Below are 14,633 nucleotides of genomic sequence, written 5' to 3' on the forward strand. Positions count from 1 at the left end.
CCATGTGGACCTGTTGTCACTCTTACCCTGATGATTGTTGATATTTACAGACACTTTTTCGGTCTTGTCTGAGAAATTTTATCATTTATATCAGAATGGCCATATTCTGAGGCCAGTTTAGCGTTCATTGAATGACGATTTCAATGAAAATACCCATTGAGCCATTTGTTAAGATTTCAGCCATGTGGACCTGTTGTCACTCTTACCTGATGATTGCTGATACTTTACAGACACTTTTTCGGTCTTATCTGAGGAATTTTATCATTTATATCAGAATGGCCATATTCTGAGGCCAGTTTTTCATTCAATGACGATTTACTACTCTTTTCCGTTGAAGGCCATATTGAGGTTAAATCAATGACTGGAGTTTTTCATTGATAAAAACAAATGACTATTGAAAGTGCAAGTCGGTATCGTGCATAAATTTACTGGTCTCTGTGGTGATTTTAGAAGGCTGTGCCTATTTCTACTTTTACCCCATACTCTTTAACCCGATACCCAGGTAATGTGCTGTAGTCAGGATGGCCGAGGCGGTCTAAGGCGCTGCGTTCAGGTCGCAGTCTCCCATGGAGGCGTGGGTTCAAATCCCACATCTGACAGTTGTTTAGTGCCTCTCAGGAGTCATGCTGCTTAGCAGTAATAATAAGATGATGAAATAACAATTTATAATAAACACTCTCAAATGTAAACCTTCTGGAGCTGAGCAAAGATCAAGGAAAATAAGAAAACAGCTGTACTTAATAACAAATGAATGAGGGGAACATTTCACTTTATTGCATTATAATGAGTTACTGAGTTACTTCATTGTCTTTCAGTTGTAAAATTATCACTTTCTGTAGACTATGCCTGGTGGCCCATTCACTGCTGACAGGCCTGTTGTCGTGGCCGAGTGGTTAAGGCGATGGACTAGAAATCCATTAGGATCTTCCTGCGCAGGTTCAAATCCTGCCGACAACGAAATGGAGTTTTCTTGACCCCTCCGGAGGTTGAAGTTTCGTCGTGTTTCTTATACCAATCATATCCTCTCAGATCTCCACAAGTACATAGGGATTAGTTGTCCATTTGGGACAGGATCCCACCTCACACCTTTACACACCTGGTTATCCATCCTTCTAGCTCTATAGGCCACAGTAGCATAGGTTACAGGTTTGTAGTCAAGCCACAGATTTCAGGTGAGATCCATGATACACTCAACAATACAACAACACGATTGTCATGAATAACCATTAAGCCATTTGCTAAGATTTCCCCCATTTTCACATGTGGAAACCTGTTGTCACTCTTACCCTGACGGATAGCTCCAGACACTTTTTGGTCCTATCTGAGGCATTTTTAAATTCATGTCCAAATGGCCATATTCTGAAGACACTCTTAAAGTCTGCAGGGTAATCGAACTGGCCACATCTAAAGTCAAGCCACAGGTCACAGTTGAGCTGCCTTGTTAAACCCTCAAAATAAATAATAACACGATTGCGTTGAAAATACCCATTAAGCCATTTGTTAAGATTTCAGCCATGTGGACCTGTTGTCACTCTTACCCTGATGATTGTTGATATTTACAGACACTTTTTCGGTCTTGTCTGAGAAATTTTATCATTTATATCAGAATGGCCATATTCTGAGGCCAGTTTAGCGTTCATTCAATGACGATTTACACGATTGCGTTGAAAATACCCATTGAGCCATTTGTTAAGATTTCAGCCATGTGGACCTGTTGTCACTCTTACCCTGATGATTGCTGATACTTACAGACACTTTTTCGGTCTTATCTGAGGAATTTTATCATTTATATCAGAATGGCCATATTCTGAGGCCAGTTTAGCGTTCATTCAATGACGATTTACACGATTGCGTTGAAAATACCCATTAAGCCATTTGTTAAGATTTCAGCCATGTGGACCTGTTGTCACTCTTACCCTGATGATTGCTGATACTTACAGACACTTTTTCGGTCTTATCTGAGGAATTTTATCATTTATATCAGAATGGCCATATTCTGAGGCCAGTTTAACATTCATTCAATGACGATTTACTACTCTTTTCCGTTGAAGGCCATATTGAGGTTAAATCAATGACTGGAGTTTTCATTGATAAAAACAAATGACTATTGAAAGTGCAAGTCGGTATCGTGCATAAATTTACTGGTCTCTGTGGTGATTTTAGAAGGCTGTGCCTATTTCTACTTTTACCCCATACTCTTTAACCCGATACCCAGGTAATGTGCTGTAGTCAGGATGGCCGAGCGGTCTAAGGCGCTGCGTTCAGGTCGCAGTCTCCCATGGAGGCGTGGGTTCAAATCCCACATCTGACAGTTGTTTAGTGCCTCTCAGGAGTCATGCTGCTTAGCAGTAATAATAAGATGATGAAATAACAATTTATAATAAACACTCTCAAATGTAAACCTTCTGGAGCTGAGCAAAGATCAAGGAAAATAAGAAAACAGCTGTACTTAATAACAAATGAATGAGGGAACATTTCACTTTATTGCATTATAATGAGTTACTGAGTTACTTCATTGTCTTTCAGTTGTAAAATTATCACTTTCTGTAGACTATGCCTGGTGGCCCATTCACTGCTGACAGGCCTGTTGTCGTGGCCGAGTGGTTAAGGCGATGGACTAGAAATCCATTAGGATCTTCCTGCGCAGGTTCGAATCCTGCCGACAACGAAATTGAATTTTCTTGACCCCTCCGGAGGTTGAAGTTTCGTCGTGTTTCTTATACCAATCATATCCTCTCAGATCTCCACAAGTACATAGGGATTAGTTGTCCATTTGGGACAGGATCCCACCTCACACCTTTACACACCTGGTTATCCATCCTTCTAGCTATATAGGCCACAGTAGCATAGGTTACAGGTTTGTAGTCAAGCCACAGATTTCAGGTGAGATCCCATGATACACTCAACAATACAACAACACGATTCTCATGAATAACCATTAAGCCATTTGCTAAGATTTCCCCATTTTCACATGTGGAAACCTGTTGTCACTCTTACCCTGACGGATAGCTCCAGACACTTTTTGGTCCTATCTGAGGCATTTTTAAATTCATGTCAAAATGGCCATATTCTGAAGATACTCTTAAAGTCTGCAGGGTAATCGAACTGGCCACATCTAAAGTCAAGCCACAGGTCACAGGTGAGCTGCCTTGTTAAACCCTCAAAATGAATAATAACACGATTGCGTTGAAAATACCCATTAAGCCATTTGTTAAGATTTCAGCCATGTGGACCTGTTGTCACTCTTACCCTGATGATTGTTGATATTTACAGACACTTTTTCGGTCTTATCTGAGAAATTTTATCATTTATATCAGAATGGCCATATTCTGAGGCCAGTTTAGCGTTCATTCAATGACGATTTACTACTCTTTTCCGTTGAAGGCCATATTGAGGTTAAATCAATGACTGGAGTTTTTCATTGATAAAAACAAATGACTATTGAAAGTGCAAGTGGTATCGTGCATAAATTTACTGGTCTCTGTGGTGATTTTAGAAGGCTGTGCCTATTTCTACTTTTACCCCATACTCTTTAACCCGATACCCAGGTAATGTGATGTATTCAGGATGGCCGAGCGATCTAAGGCGCTGCGTTCAGGTCTCAGTCTCCCATGGAGGCGTGGGTTCAAATCCCACTTCTGACAGTTGTTTAGTGCCTCTCAGGAGTCATGCTGCTTAGCAGTAATAATAAGATGATGAAATAACAATTTATAATAAACACTCTCAAATGTAAACCTTCTGGAGCTGAGCAAAGATCAAGGAAAATAAGAAAACAGCTGTACTTAATAACAAATGAATGAGGGGAACATTTCACTTTATTGCATTATAATGAGTTACTGAGTTACTTCATTGTCTTTCAGTTGTAAAATTATCACTTTCTGTAGACTATGCCTGGTGGCCCATTCACTGCTGACAGGCCTGTTGTCGTGGCCGAGTGGTTAAGGCGATGGACTAAAAATCCATTAGAATCTTCCTGCGCAGGTTCGAATCCTGCCGACAACGAAATGGAATTTTCTTGACCCCTCCGGAGGTTGAAGTTTCGTCGTGTTTCTTATACCAATCATATCCTCTCAGATCTCCACAAGTACATAGGGATTAGTTGTCCATTTGGGACAGGATCCCACCTCACACCTTTACACACCTGGTTATCCATCCTTCTAGCTCTATAGGTGTTGATAATGGGATATGATAAAGGGTGAGTCGGTCAAGGATCGATGCAGACAAGGTGGTAGATTGTACGACAAGCGACAGGTTTATTTCAAAGTGGAGATATCTGGTACAGCGTATATACGGGCCCCTCTGTTAGCTCATCAGAGACTAGCAAAAAAGACACTAGCTAACAATGGGTACAAGCTTCATATACAGAACAGAAAGTAGGTTGATATCTAGGAAATCGGATCTTCGGATTGGATCAGGCTGGGGTGTAGTCATCCGGCATTGGCTCTGTTGTCTGTCCGTCATCGTAGAATCCTGCCATGCCTGTTCTTGGTCGTCACACCCCGTTCAGCTGAAAAGGAGATCTGGTGTGTGCGCTATCTTCAGTCACACAATGTTCGGCTGGGAGGGAGAGTATGTGTGTGTGTTAGTTTGTCTCTAAGTCTAGGCTTTCTGCCAATCTGTGGGTGTCTTATCTGGGTGTCCTCGGCAGCTATGTGTGTACTGTATGTGCGTCATCCCTGTCTTCTGGGGTCAGTGTGTAAGAGCGTATGCGTCCCTATCTTCAGGGGAGTTGTGGCCGAACTGCCGGCTAGCACCTGTGGCTAGGAGTATCCTGTTGTGACAGTGTTCTGGATGATTACAGTGAGTGTGTGTGTGTGAGAGATATCCTGTATGGGGCCCAACCTGTTTTACTATGTGTCTCAGCTATAGTAGTGTAATGTCACCTACATAGGAATTAGCAGTAATGTAATGTCACCTACATAGGAATTAGCAGTCCTCTACATAGGCCACAGTAGCATAGGTTACAGGTTTGTAGTCAAGCCACAGATTTCAGGTGAGATCCCATGATACACTCAACAATACAACAACACGATTGTCATGATTAACCATTAAGCCATTTGCTAAGATTTCCCCCATTTTCACATGTGAAACCTGTTGTCACTCTTACCCTGACGGATAGCTCCAGACACTTTTTGGTCCTATCTGAGGCATTTTTAAATTCATGTCCAAATGGCCATATTCTGAAGACACTCTTAAAGTCTGCAGGGTAATCGAACTGGCCACATCTAAAGTCAAGCCACAGGTCACAGTTGAGCTGCCTTGTTAAACCCTCAAAATAAATAATAACACGATTGCGTTGAAAATACCCATTAAGCCATTTGTTAAGATTTCTGCCATGTGGACCTGTTGTCACTCTTACCCTGATGATTGTTGATATTTACAGACACTTTTTCGGTCTTGTCTGAGAAATTTTATCATTTATATCAGAATGGCCATATTCTGAGGCCAGTTTAGCGTTCATTCAATGACGATTTACACGATTGCGTTGAAAATACCCATTGAGCCATTTGTTAAGATTTCAGCCATGTGGACCTGTTGTCACTCTTACCCTGATGATTGCTGATACTTACAGACACTTTTTCGGTCTTATCTGAGGAATTTTATCATTTATATCAGAATGGCCATATTCTGAGGCCAGTTTAGCGTTCATTCAATGACGATTTACTACTCTTTTCCGTTGAAGGCCATATTGAGGTTAAATCAATGACTGGAGTTTTCATTGATAAAAACAAATGACTATTGAAAGTGCAAGTCGGTATCGTGCATAAATTTACTGGTCTCTGTGGTGATTTTAGAAGGCTGTGCCTATTTCTACTTTTACCCCATACTCTTTAACCCGATATCCAGGTAATGTGCTGTAGTCAGGATGGCCGAGCGGTCTAAGGCGCTGCGTTCAGGTCGCAGTCTCCCATGGAGCGTGGGTTCAAATCCCACTTCTGACAGTTGTTTAGTGCCTCTCAGGAGTCATGCTGCTTAGCAGTAATAATAAGATGATGAAATAACAATTTATAATAAACACTCTCAAATGTAAACCTTCTGGAGCTGAGCAAAGATCAAGGAAAATAAGAAAACAGCTGTACTTAATAACAAATGAATGAGGGAACATTTCACTTTATTGCATTATAATGAGTTACTGAGTTACTTCATTGTCTTTCAGTTGTAAAATTATCACTTTCTGTAGACTATGCCTGGTGGCCCATTCACTGCTGACAGGCCTGTTGTCGTGGCCGAGTGGTTAAGGCGATGGACTAGAAATCCATTAGGATCTTCCTGCGCAGGTTCAAATCCTGCCGACAACGAAATGGAATTTTCTTGACCCCTCCGGAGGTTGAAGTTTCGTCGTGTTTCTTATACCAATCATATCCTCTCAGATCTCCACAAGTACATAGGGATTAGTTGTCCATTTGGGACAGGATCCCACCTCACACCTTTACACACCTGGTTATCCATCCTTCTAGCTCTATAGGCCACAGTAGCATAGGTTACAGGTTTGTAGTCAAGCCACAGATTTCAGGTGAGATCCCATGATACACTCAACAATACAACAACACGATTGTCATGAATAACCATTAAGCCATTTGCTAAGATTTCCCCCATTTTCACATGTGGAAACCTGTTGTCACTCTTACCCTGACGGATAGCTCCAGACACTTTTTGGTCCTATCTGAGGCATTTTTAAATTCATGTCCAAATGGCCATATTCTGAAGACACTCTTAAAGTCTGCAGGGTAATCGAACTGGCCACATCTAAAGTCAAGCCACAGGTCACAGTTGAGCTGCCTTGTTAAACCCTCAAAATAAATAATAACACGATTGCGTTGAAAATACCCATTAAGCCATTTGTTAAGATTTCAGCCATGTGGACCTGTTGTCACTCCTACCCTGATGATTGTTGATATTTACAGACACTTTTTCGGTCTTGTCTGAGAAATTTTATCATTTATATCAGAATGGCCATATTCTGAGGCCAGTTTAGCGTTCATTGAATGACGATACACGATTGCGTTGAAAATACCCATTGAGCCATTTGTTAAGATTTCAGCCATGTGGACCTGTTGTCACTCTTACCCTGATGATTGCTGATACTTACAGACACTTTTTCGGTCTTATCTGAGGAATTTTATCATTTATATCAGAATGGCCATATTCTGAGGCCAGTTTAGCGTTCATTCAATGACGATTTACACGATTGCGTTGAAAATACCCATTAAGCCATTTGTTAAGATTTCAGCCATGTGGACCTGTTGTCACTCTTACCCTGATGATTGCTGATACTTACAGACATTTTTTTCGGTCTTATCTGAGGAATTTTATCATTTATATCAGAATGGCCATATTCTGAGGCCAGTTTAGCATTCATTCAATGACGATTTACTACTCTTTTCCGTTGAAGGCCATATTGAGGTTAAATCAATGACTGGAGTTTTTCATTGATAAAAACAAATGACTATTGAAAGTGCAAGTCGGTATCGTGCATAAATTTACTGGTCTCTGTGGTGATTTTAGAAGGCTGTGCCTATTTCTACTTTTACCCCATACTCTTTAACCCGATACCCAGGTAATGTGCTGTAGTCAGGATGGCCGAGCGGTCTAAGGCGCTGCGTTCAGGTCGCAGTCTCCCATGGAGGCGTGGGTTCAAATCCCACATCTGACAGTTGTTTAGTGCCTCTCAGGAGTCATGCTGCTTAGCAGTAATAATAAGATGATGAAATAACAATTTATAATAAACACTCTCAAATGTAAACCTTCTGGAGCTGAGCAAAGATCAAGGAAAATAAGAAAACAGCTGTACTTAATAACAAATGAATGAGGGGAACATTTCACTTTATTGCATTATAATGAGTTACTGAGTTACTTCATTGTCTTTCAGTTGTAAAATTATCACTTTCTGTAGACTATGCCTGGTGGCCCATTCACTGCTGACAGGCCTGTTGTCGTGTTCGAGTGGTTAAGGCGATGGACTAGAAATCCATTAGGATCTTCCTGCGCAGGTTCGAATCCTGCCGACAACGAAATTGAATTTTCTTGACCCCTCCGGAGGTTGAAGTTTCGTCGTGTTTCTTATACCAATCATATCCTCTCAGATCTCCACAAGTACATAGGGATTAGTTGTCCATTTGGGACAGGATCCCACCTCACACCTTTACACACCTGGTTATCCATCCTTCTAGCTATATAGGCCACAGTAGCATAGGTTACAGGTTTGTAGTCAAGCCACAGATTTCAGGTGAGATCCCATGATACACTCAACAATACAACAACACGATTCTCATGAATAACCATTAAGCCATTTGCTAAGATTTCCCCCATTTTCACATGTGGAAACCTGTTGTCACTCTTACCCTGACGGATAGCTCCAGACACTTTTTGGTCCTATCTGAGGCATTTTTAAATTCATGTCAAAATGGCCATATTCTGAAGATACTCTTAAAGTCTGCAGGGTAATCGAACTGGCCACATCTAAAGTCAAGCCACAGGTCACAGGTGAGCTGCCTTGTTAAACCCTCAAAATGAATAATAACACGATTGCGTTGAAAATACCCATTAAGCCATTTGTTAAGATTTCAGCCATGTGGACCTGTTGTCACTCTTACCCTGATGATTGTTGATATTTACAGACACTTTTTCGGTCTTATCTGAGAAATTTTATCATTTATATCAGAATGGCCATATTCTGAGGCCAGTTTAGCGTTCATTCAATGACGATTTACTACTCTTTTCCGTTGAAGGCCATATTGAGGTTAAATCAATGACTGGAGTTTTTCATTGATAAAAACAAATGACTATTGAAAGTGCAAGTCGGTATCGTGCATAAATTTACTGGTCTCTGTGGTGATTTTAGAAGGCTGTGCCTATTTCTACTTTTACCCCATACTCTTTAACCCGATACCCAGGTAATGTGATGTATTCAGGATGGCCGAGCGATCTAAGGCGCTGCGTTCAGGTCTCAGTCTCCCATGGAGGCGTGGGTTCAAATCCCACTTCTGACAGTTGTTTAGTGCCTCTCAGGAGTCATGCTGCTTAGCAGTAATAATAAGATGATGAAATAACAATTTATAATAAACACTCTCAAATGTAAACCTTCTGGAGCTGAGCAAAGATCAAGGAAAATAAGAAAACAGCTGTACTTAATAACAAATGAATGAGGGGAACATTTCACTTTATTGCATTATAATGAGTTACTGAGTTACTTCATTGTCTTTCAGTTGTAAAATTATCACTTTCTGTAGACTATGCCTGGTGGCCCATTCACTGCTGACAGGCCTGTTGTCGTGGCCGAGTGGTTAAGGCGATGGACTAGAAATCCATTAGGATCTTCCTGCGCAGGTTCAAATCCTGCCGACAACGAAATGGAGTTTTCTTGACCCCTCCGGAGGTTGAAGTTTCGTCGTGTTTCTTATACCAATCATATCCTCTCAGATCTCCACAAGTACATAGGGATTAGTTGTCCATTTGGGACAGGATCCCACCTCACACCTTTACACACCTGGTTATCCATCCTTCTAGCTCTATAGGCCACAGTAGCATAGGTTACAGGTTTGTAGTCAAGCCACAGATTTCAGGTGAGATCCCATGATACACTCAACAATACAACAACACGATTGTCATGAATAACCATTAAGCCATTTGCTAAGATTTCCCCCATTTTCACATGTGGAAACCTGTTGTCACTCTTACCCTGACGGATAGCTCCAGACACTTTTTGGTCCTATCTGAGGCATTTTTAAATTCATGTCCAAATGGCCATATTCTGAAGACACTCTTAAAGTCTGCAGGGTAATCGAACTGGCCACATCTAAAGTCAAGCCACAGGTCACAGTTGAGCTGCCTTGTTAAACCCTCAAAATAAATAATAACACGATTGCGTTGAAAATACCCATTAAGCCATTTGTTAAGATTTCTGCCATGTGGACCTGTTGTCACTCCTACCCTGATGATTGTTGATATTTACAGACACTTTTTCGGTCTTGTCTGAGAAATTTTATCATTTATATCAGAATGGCCATATTCTGAGGCCAGTTTAGCGTTCATTGAATGACGATTTACACGATTGCGTTGAAAATACCCATTGAGCCATTTGTTAAGATTTCAGCCATGTGGACCTGTTGTCACTCTTACCCTGATGATTGCTGATACTTACAGACACTTTTTCGGTCTTATCTGAGGAATTTTATCATTTATATCAGAATGGCCATATTCTGAGGCCAGTTTAGCGTTCATTCAATGACGATTTACACGATTGCGTTGAAAATACCCATTAAGCCATTTGTTAAGATTTCAGCCATGTGGACCTGTTGTCACTCTTACCCTGATGATTGCTGATACTTACAGACACTTTTTCGGTCTTATCTGAGGAATTTTATCATTTATATCAGAATGGCCATATTCTGAGGCCAGTTTAACATTCATTCAATGACGATTTACTACTCTTTTCCGTTGAAGGCCATATTGAGGTTAAATCAATGACTGGAGTTTTTCATTGATAAAAACAAATGACTATTGAAAGTGCAAGTCGGTATCGTGCATAAATTTACTGGTCTCTGTGGTGATTTTAGAAGGCTGTGCCTATTTCTACTTTTACCCCATACTCTTTAACCCGATACCCAGGTAATGTGCTGTAGTCAGGATGGCCGAGCGGTCTAAGGCGCTGCGTTCAGGTCGCAGTCTCCCATGGAGGCGTGGGTTCAAATCCCACATCTGACAGTTGTTTAGTGCCTCTCAGGAGTCATGCTGCTTAGCAGTAATAATAAGATGATGAAATAACAATTTATAATAAACACTCTCAAATGTAAACCTTCTGGAGCTGAGCAAAGATCAAGGAAAATAAGAAAACAGCTGTACTTAATAACAAATGAATGAGGGGAACATTTCACTTTATTGCATTATAATGAGTTACTGAGTTACTTCATTGTCTTTCAGTTGTAAAATTATCACTTTCTGTAGACTATGCCTGGTGGCCCATTCACTGCTGACAGGCCTGTTGTCGTGGCCGAGTGGTTAAGGCGATGGACTAGAAATCCATTAGGATCTTCCTGCGCAGGTTCAAATCCTGCCGACAACGAAATTGAATTTTCTTGACCCCTCCGGAGGTTGAAGTTTCGTTGTGTTTCTTATACCAATCATATCCTCTCAGATCTCCACAAGTACATAGGGATTAGTTGTCCATTTGGGACAGGATCCCACCTCACACCTTTACACACCTGGTTATCCATCCTTCTAGCTCTATAGGCCACAGTAGCATAGGTTACAGGTTTGTAGTCAAGCCACAGATTTCAGGTGAGATCCCATGATACACTCAACAATACAACAACACGATTCTCATGAATAACCATTAAGCCATTTGCTAAGATTTCCCCCATTTTCACATGTGGAAACCTGTTGTCACTCTTACCCTGACGGATAGCTCCAGACACTTTTTTGGTCCTATCTGAGGCATTTTTAAATTCATGTCAAAATGGCCATATTCTGAAGATACTCTTAAAGTCTGCAGGGTAATCGAACTGGCCACATCTAAAGTCAAGCCACAGGTCACAGGTGAGCTGCCTTGTTAAACCCTCAAAATGAATAATAACACGATTGCGTTGAAAATACCCATTAAGCCATTTGTTAAGATTTCAGCCATGTGGACCTGTTGTCACTCTTACCCTGATGATTGTTGATATTTACAGACACTTTTTCGGTCTTATCTGAGAAATTTTATCATTTATATCAGAATGGCCATATTCTGAGGCCAGTTTAGCGTTCATTGAATGACGATTTACACGATTGCGTTGAAAATACCCATTGAGCCATTTGTTAAGATTTCAGCCATGTGGACCTGTTGTCACTCTTACCCTGATGATTGCTGATACTTACAGACACTTTTTCGGTCTTATCTGAGGAATTTTATCATTTATATCAGAATGGCCATATTCTGAGGCCAGTTTAGCGTTCATTCAATGACGATTTACACGATTGCGTTGAAAATACCCATTAAGCCATTTGTTAAGATTTCAGCCATGTGGACCTGTTGTCACTCTTACCCTGATGATTGCTGATACTTACAGACACTTTTTCGGTCTTATCTGAGGAATTTTATCATTTATATCAGAATGGCCATATTCTGAGGCCAGTTTAGCATTCATTCAATGACGATTTACTACTCTTTTCCGTTGAAGGCCATATTGAGGTTAAATCAATGACTGGAGTTTTCATTGATAAAAACAAATGACTATTGAAAGTGCAAGTCGGTATCGTGCATAAATTTACTGGTCTCTGTGGTGATTTTAGAAGGCTGTGCCTATTTCTACTTTACCCCATACTCTTTAACCCGATACCCAGGTAATGTGCTGTAGTCAGGATGGCCGAGCGGTCTAAGGCGCTGCGTTCAGGTCGCAGTCTCCCATGGAGGCGTGGGTTCAAATCCCACATCTGACAGTTGTTTAGTGCCTCTCAGGAGTCATGCTGCTTAGCAGTAATAATAAGATGATGAAATAACAATTTATAATAAACACTCTCAAATGTAAACCTTCTGGAGCTGAGCAAAGATCAAGGAAAATAAGAAAACAGCTGTACTTAATAACAAATGAATGAGGGGAACATTTCACTTTATTGCATTATAATGAGTTACTGAGTTACTTCATTGTCTTTCAGTTGTAAAATTATCACTTTCTGTAGACTATGCCTGGTGGCCCATTCACTGCTGACAGGCCTGTTGTCGTGGCCAGTGGTTAAGGCGATGGACTAGAAATCCATTAGGATCTTCCTGCGCAGGTTCGAATCCTGCCGACAACGAAATTGAATTTTCTTGACCCCTCCGGAGGTTGAAGTTTCGTCGTGTTTCTTATACCAATCATATCCTCTCAGATCTCCACAAGTACATAGGGATTAGTTGTCCATTTGGGACAGGATCCCACCTCACACCTTTACACACCTGGTTATCCATCCTTCTAGCTCTATAGGCCACAGTAGCATAGGTTACAGGTTTGTAGTCAAGCCACAGATTTCAGGTGAGATCCCATGATACACTCAACAATACAACAACACGATTCTCATGAATAACCATTAAGCCATTTGCTAAGATTTCCCCCATTTTCACATGTGGAAACCTGTTGTCACTCTTACCCTGACGGATAGCTCCAGACACTTTTTGGTCCTATCTGAGGCATTTTTAAATTCATGTCAAAATGGCCATATTCTGAAGATACTCTTAAAGTCTGCAGGGTAATCGAACTGGCCACATCTAAAGTCAAGCCACAGGTCACAGGTGAGCTGCCTTGTTAAACCCTCAAAATGAATAATAACACGATTGCGTTGAAAATACCCATTAAGCCATTTGTTAAGATTTCAGCCATGTGGACCTGTTGTCACTCTTACCCTGATGATTGTTGATATTTACAGACACTTTTTCGGTCTTATCTGAGAAATTTTATCATTTATATCAGAATGGCCATATTCTGAGGCCAGTTTAGCGTTCATTCAATGACGATTTACTACTCTTTTCCGTTGAAGGCCATATTGAGGTTAAATCAATGACTGAGTTTTTCATTGATAAAAACAAATGACTATTGAAAGTGCAAGTCGGATCTGTGCATAAATTTACTGGTCTCTGTGGTGATTTTAGAAGGCTGTGCCTATTTCTACTTTTACCCCATACTCTTTAACCCGATACCCAGGTAATGTGATGTATTCAGGATGGCCGAGCGATCTAAGGCGCTGCGTTCAGGTCTCAGTCTCCCATGGAGGCGTGGGTTCAAATCCCACTTCTGACAGTTGTTTAGTGCCTCTCAGGAGTCATGCTGCTTAGCAGTAATAATAAGATGATGAAATAACAATTTATAATAAACACTCTCAAATGTAAACCTTCTGGAGCTGAGCAAAGATCAAGGAAAATAAGAAAACAGCTGTACTTAATAACAAATGAATGAGGGGAACATTTCACTTTATTGCATTATAATGAGTTACTGAGTTACTTCATTGTCTTTCAGTTGTAAAATTATCACTTTCTGTAGACTATGCCTGGTGGCCCATTCACTGCTGACAGGCCTGTTGTCGTGGCCGAGTGGTTAAGGCGATGGACTAAAAATCCATTAGAATCTTCCTGCGCAGGTTCGAATCCTGCAGACAACGAAATGGAATTTTCTTGACCCCTCCGGAGGTTGAAGTTTCGTCGTGTTTCTTATACCAATCATATCCTCTCAGATCTCCACAAGTACATAGGGATTAGTTGTCCATTTGGGACAGGATCCCACCTCACACCTTTACACACCTGGTTATCCATCCTTCTAGCTCTATAGGTGTTGATAATGGGATCATGATAAAGGGTGAGTCGGTCAAGGATCGATGCAGACAAGGTGGTAGATTGTCACGACAAGCACACAGGTTTATTTCAAAGTGGAGATATCTGGTACAGCGTAGTCATGCGGGCCCCTCTGTTAGCTCATCAGAGACTAGCAAAAAAAGACACTAGCTAACAATGGGTACAAGCTTCATATACAGAACAGAAAGTAGGTTGATATCTAGGAAATCGGATCTTCGGATTGGATCAGGCTGGGGTGTAGTCATCCGGCATTGGCTCTGTTGTCTGTCCGTCATCGTAGAATCCTGCCATGCCTGTTCTTGGTCAGACTATGCCACACCCATTCAGCTGAAAA

At 41.0% G+C, this 14,633-nt stretch overlaps 3 non-coding genes across 3 annotated transcripts; all 3 read left to right on the forward strand.

Moving 5' to 3' along the window:
- The first annotated feature begins 2,586 nt into the window (after positions 1 to 2,586).
- Positions 2,587 to 2,668, forward strand: trnas-aga (transfer RNA serine (anticodon AGA)). The gene has a single exon. It is a non-coding gene; the product is annotated as a tRNA-Ser (tRNA).
- A 1,252-nt stretch (positions 2,669 to 3,920) lies between these two features.
- Positions 3,921 to 4,002, forward strand: trnaf-aaa (transfer RNA phenylalanine (anticodon AAA)). Its single transcript has one exon. It is a non-coding gene; the product is annotated as a tRNA-Phe (tRNA).
- Positions 4,003 to 14,027: 10,025 nt separating this feature from the next.
- On the forward strand, positions 14,028 to 14,109 carry trnaf-aaa (transfer RNA phenylalanine (anticodon AAA)). Its single transcript has one exon. It is a non-coding gene; the product is annotated as a tRNA-Phe (tRNA).
- The last annotated feature ends 524 nt before the right edge of the window (positions 14,110 to 14,633 follow it).

Source organism: Oncorhynchus nerka, unplaced genomic scaffold (genome assembly GCF_034236695.1).
Source record: "Oncorhynchus nerka isolate Pitt River unplaced genomic scaffold, Oner_Uvic_2.0 unplaced_scaffold_1696, whole genome shotgun sequence".
Classification (NCBI taxonomy): domain Eukaryota; kingdom Metazoa; phylum Chordata; class Actinopteri; order Salmoniformes; family Salmonidae; genus Oncorhynchus; species Oncorhynchus nerka.